Here is a 6067-nt window from a genome sequence, read left to right on the forward strand (position 1 = left end):
TTCGAATTGTGCTCAAAAAAGCCATAATCGAGTTTTATCGATATGATGAAATTGGAAGGAGTTACCGTACATATCCTATACATGTCATAGGATAATATATATATTCAAACTTCAAGCCACTAGCTTTTGGACAGGGTATAAGAAAAAGGGTTTAAGCCAGCTGACAGAAGCCCACGGTTTCAATAATCTTCACATCAGCTGCAATTAGTGTAAGTGCTCACAGGAATTGTTGCTACATCTCTTGACAACGTTCTTTTCACATTTCATGTTCAAGGCCTGAGCTGTTGTTGTTGCTGGCATTTTTTCAGAACGACATTTGGTCGTGCCTCAGTCAGTCGGTCAGACAGATAGACAGGCAGGAGTGAGTGCGGCGCAGTTGCCGCCGTGTTGAGCTTTATTTGGTTATTCGGGCAATTAAGTTTGTTGTTTTGCAGTTAAGTGTAAATTTACACACACACACAGCCACATGCCTGTTTAAATGTGTTTGCAACTTCAAAGATACATAAGTAGCTGCAGCTGCACTTGTTGGGGCAAGTGAAGCGTTGCCAGTGCAGCAAAAAAATGCTGTGCATAGCACAGTTGATTCATTTTATAAACTGTTTTATCGGAAATGAAGCACAATTCCAAATACCTGTTGATGCTGCATAGAAATTGCAATTGTATCTCACAGGCAATTTAGACTATTTCGCCTTATAAGTTGACTGGTTAACTGCAAGAGCTGCGTAATTATTGAACAGCCTATATCAAGTGCTTTTCACATCTATAATTAAAGTTTCTTTCGCTGCTAGATAAGCAAAAGAGGTGTTGACATTTTCCGAGTGTCAGCACATTCAGATCTTAAGTTGTCAAACAATTTGCTTATGCGCTTGAGCAGCGATAACGAGCGCAGGCATTTCTTAAAAAATAGATGTAAAAAAAATAAATATATACTTATATAAACGCTTAAGTGCTAAACAAGCAAATCTTAATCTAATAACAAGCATACAAAGCAACAGAAAACAACTTACATTAGGTCAACGGCTGCTTAGGTAAACCTCCTACCCCCTTTCTCGCTCGCTCTCTCTCTAACTCTTTCTGTAGGTCTCACTCGTTTGCATAAATAGCTTGAGATGATTTTTTAAACGCTTTTCAAAAACTTGCTGAACAGGTGCCAAATGTCGCGCTGCGCTTAACGCACAAATAATAAAGACCGAAAAAAACACTGGAAAGACTAAAAACATAAAAATCCAACTGTAATCTTTTAAGTCAGCTGATTTTCACGCGCGGTTCTTCAGTAATATTAATATATGTCTCTCAGTATCCGTTATTTACTTAATATAATATTATTTTCAGTTTCTTTTCTAATGTTTTCAATTTATGTAGCTCAACCGAAATGTAGAGCACTGCCAAGAATATAATTTTTAAAATATTTCGCTCTGGTTTTCTTCTTCTTGCTGTTCAATTTGCTTGAAGCACTTTTTCATTGAATATTTTTAAAATATTTTGAAATTTTTACGCACACCAACAACAACGATTACACTGTGCTCTTTTTTAGCACACACTATCTTATTTTTTGGATTTTTGTAGACAGCAAAATTGTTTTTGTTTCAATAATTTCCGTTTTTTTCGTGTTGAATTCTCGTTTTGTTTTTATTTTCACATTTATTTATTCAATGCAGCAATTTAAAATTCTCACACACTTAGCAGCGGCTACGGCTCTTGTTGTTGTTTTTGGTATTTATTTTATTTATTTATCTTTTTTTTTTTTGTTGTTCTTTAGTTTCGCTTTTTCGCTGACCGTTACGCGCAGCCCCAAAATATTAGAAAAAACGCGTGAAAATTGCGGACGCGTCGCTGTTCCCGTCCGCCTAAGCACTTGTCGCTGCCTTGATGCGCGCACGTTGAAAGTTTAACTGTAAATTCGGAACATACGCGAACGCCGAGCAGCGGAGCGAGCAGCGGCTGTGGCAGCGGCAGATAGTAGGCGACAGCGGCGTCGGCAGCCAACAGCAGGCGAGCAGCAGCCAAGCAGCGAAGATGGGTAGCAGCAGAGGCGCTAGCACGCTTCGTACCTGTGTCTGCGTAACAGCAACAGCAGCAGCAGCAGCGGCAGTCGCTGCTCCAGCAATAGCTGCATAGCGTTAACAGCGGCTGGTGGTTCTCACGCTCTCACTCATACAATTGCGCGCTGTTATCAGCCGTCCAAGTCACAAAGCATTGCCGTCTGTGTAACAGTATCAGTGTGTCAGTGGGTCGTTCGGGCACCCACAACTACTGTTAAGTTGTATGAGCGCAAGCTTCGTACTTTTTCACTCTCTCGTTCTGTTCTGCTATTCAGCTGAGCTGTGTGCTCGGAGCGCCAGCACATTATTGCATGCGAGAAGCCCAACGCAAAGCTGAAATGAATGTGAAAACTTTTCAATTAGGACATATTATACTTGATATAATAATTTCATTTTTGTTTCTTAGCTTCACAGCAAAAAATTAGTACTTTTAAAATGATATTTAACTTAATAGTTGTGTTTAACTTTAACGCTAGTCGGCGCAAATTAAAAATGGCGCGCAAGCATGTAAGCGCTGCGCTGACTGCTGTTAAAGGAAGAGAGCGCAAGCCAAATCTGTTAAGTTAAATTGTTAGCAGTGCTAGGCCAAGAGAAAAAAGTACGCTAACAGAGTCCTGCTTTGACTTAATATCACGCAGGAGTTTAAATCAAACACTAGATTAAAAATTCATAAAACGAATGCGTGATAAATATAGTTAACCCCAATATAGATTATTTTCATGGTAATATACATGTTGAATTGTCAATTGTAATCCTAAACAATCATTTTTGACACTTAGAGTAGGTTATTTCTGATTCTTGCAACATTTTATTAACAAAACTTTTCTTAAGTTTGTTTACGTAAACATATACGGATTAGTTTCATAACTCTTGACATAACCGCCAAGTTTCCCTTAAAATATTCATAACAGTAAAACAGTAAACAAAAAAACATTATTTTGATAGAAAACAAAAAGTAAAACTTTCGCTATTCAATTATTAAAGAATTGCCAAAATATTTTGGCTTTCAAAATTGTTTCATATCCCATATGGAAGTGCGCATAATAATAACCGATAATCAAAACAAAATAAATTAAAGATTTATAAGCTAAACATCAGCTGTCAGAGGGCAAAAGCTCATACATAAATCTTTTTGCTAAGCACACGCTCCATACTCAAATAAAATGCGTGGAATTATTATTATCTAAACAGTGGGGCAATTCATATGCCATCGCTCAAGAGCACTTGAAGAGCACTGGCAGCGCATTCCTATATGGTATGCTGTACGGTAATGTGTACGGTAGGGTGTATGGTAGGGTGTTTTGCTGTATTTATTAGGCATTTTTCTTTGTTTTTATTTGCGGCTTTTCGAATGGAGGGGAGAACGAAAAAACATGAAAAGAAATATTTCCAATCAATTGGCAAACAGCAACTAATAAAAACTCATATGCGAACAGCACGCAACCCCGCAACCAACACCCAGCTGCAATAGTAAAAAATAATAAAAGGCCAACGGAAAAATGTTGTTCATTCATTAAAAAAAAATTCATTGAATAGAAGCAGATCAACAATACATTCATATAACAACCGACAGAATGACCAGACAGATGCAGTCCACATACACACACACACACCAACACATATATGTGTACATATAGCGCAAATGTTTATTTTCAGAAAAAAATAACATGAAAAACAACAACAACTGCCAGAGCAACTGGAAACAAGAGCACTTGGTGCGATAAAATATGTTTTTTTAATGCAGCTTCGTGTTCGATGAAAGTGCCACAAGTAAAAACAGGTACTAAAAAACGAAGAGAGTAACCAAACATGTAGCCAGCCGCCTATACTCTACTGACAGGTATGCCTTTTTAAAAGAAATGTAAAATATTTTGAAATAGCTAAAAAAAAAACCAACACTATTTCTTTAGCTATTTGTTAAGTATACAAGTATAGAACATAGCCTTAGGAAAGCGTATCTTTTAGGCGGCCAGTGCCGGCCAAAAAAGTTTAGCTTTGTTGTGTTTTTTATGCAGTCAGTCAGTGTTTGATTAAATATATGCTCTACTTAATATTCCAATTTGAATGCTATTAAAAGATTAACATTCATTTAAGTTGATTTTTTCTTTCGTATAGCAGGAAATGAAGAATTGCAGCGAAAGTGTGTTGGCTACAGTCAAAGCTTACAAATAAATAAAAGTTTGGATAAATTTATTTATTTATTTTTATACCCTAATCCCATTGAAAATGCCTAAAAAGGGTTTAATATTTTTGTACAAATGTATGTAACTGGCAAAAGAAAGCATGTCCGACCCTATAAAGTATATATATTCCTGATCAGCATCAATAGCCGAGTCGATCTAGTCAGGTTCGTCTGTCTGCCTTTCCGTCCGTAAGTCCGTTCGTCCATATAATTGAACGCAAGGATCTCAGAACCTATAAGAGCTAGGGGCTCTTACTGCCTACGCAGTATGAGTTTGTTTCCGATAATCGATAATTTACCCCGTTTCCAAGCAATCGATATCGAAATTCTGTTTATTGAGCAAATCTCTTTGGTTTTAACGGCTAGAATCACCAAATTTGGCATGTAAATTCTAAAAAACTGTATACAGAACAAGTTTTTTTTTAAGTTTCAGCTGCATTTGGTGTGCGTAGAAAAATGTTCAGGCCATCCCCTAGTCGGGCTTTCCCGACCTCTTATCTGTTTACGTTTATTAAAGTGATTTTAATAGATCTAAGCCTATATTCCAAATGTATATTTAAAGTATAATACCTATAAACGAGTGAAAATTAATTAACAATTATATGAAATAAACAAAATTAGTAAGTATAAAACTTTTAAGTAAAAAACCCGAACCTTCTTCATTTAAAATCGCAAAAACTGTTAACTGTGTTACAAACCGAAAACGGGGCTCAATGCTTCAAAAAACATTTTCCCACACACCAAGCCCGAAGGCCTCGGCCCGAGCTCGAACTGCGCACCGCACCACTAATATAATTTTTCAATTCTTGCAGTCATGATACGTGCAAAGCTGCAGCAGAAGCCAATGAATGACATCTACATATATCAAAAACTAGTGGACATGTTTAGGATTCATGCTGCAGCACTTGTAGTTTTTACGAGTCGCTCGGAGCGGCGATTCAATTAGCAGATACGTCGAACCGAAATGCACAGCGAGGCGAACGCACGACGCATAAAACTTTTTTTATGATGTCAGAAGGTTGTCGGTTCGGTTGGGCGCAATGGAAATGGCCAATAGTGAAAATGACATATTGTGTGTGTGTGTGCGTGTACTTACCGAGGGCCATCAAATTGTGACACCAACGCCCCGCCTCGGGCCCCACAAACTCCCCACCGAACATCATGGTCAATGGGCAGTTTGCACGTAACTTGTGATAGCGCATAAGAAAATAAGCGATTATACGCGTACTGTAGATACTGCAAATGTTGAATGCGTTTTTGAGATTTTACGAGTTGCGAGATGTCAGAAATAGATAAACAAGACAAATTTGTAAAGTATGTTATTAATTTTAGTTAAGTTTATTTGAGCTTAACTATATTTATATTTATCTATATAAAAAAGCATGTCCTGACTGCTGATCAAGGCTCAGTCCAAGCCAGTTTCCAAGCAGCAATTTTTTTTAAAGCTTCATAATTTGAGTGGTCAATGCAAGTATCCTCGATCAAGTATTAACATTAAACCCTGGCTAATAGACCTTCACTATATATTTTAAGCAGCTGCCTTTAGAACTATGCGCCGCAGGAAATTCAAGTATTTGTTGTTTGTTATAGGAAATTGAAAGAAATGCAGAGAAAAATGGTCGAGAGGCATGTCAATTGGCGCGCGATGCGAAGACAAAACTGTTGCCCAAGTCAACTGGAAACAATCATAAATAAATAAAATATGTATGTATTAAGCAAATACACAGCAACGACAGCAGCCCGAACGTTGGCGTGGCCGTGGGAGTGGGCGTGCCAATGGCAGCTATACACAAAATTGAATTTGATTTATGATAAATTCACAATGATTTATGCCCTTTGAGCG

At 37.5% G+C, this 6067-nt stretch overlaps 1 protein-coding gene across 1 annotated transcript in view; it reads right to left on the reverse strand.

Moving 5' to 3' along the window:
• The window catches only part of 5-HT7 (5-hydroxytryptamine receptor 7), a 70210-nt gene extending 68267 nt beyond the window's left edge, over window positions 1-1943 (reverse strand). Inside the window, exon 1 of the mRNA XM_064699228.1 lies at window positions 1008-1943. The gene's annotated coding sequence lies outside the window, so the exon portion shown is untranslated. The remainder of the gene's footprint in view (window positions 1-1007) is intronic.
• Between the last annotated feature and the right edge of the window lie 4124 nt (window positions 1944-6067).

The sequence above is a fragment of the Drosophila montana genome, unplaced genomic scaffold, assembly GCF_035044405.1.
Source record: "Drosophila montana isolate Dmon_TW-CO22-7 unplaced genomic scaffold, ASM3504440v1 contig_896_1, whole genome shotgun sequence".
Lineage (NCBI taxonomy): Eukaryota > Metazoa > Arthropoda > Insecta > Diptera > Drosophilidae > Drosophila > Drosophila montana.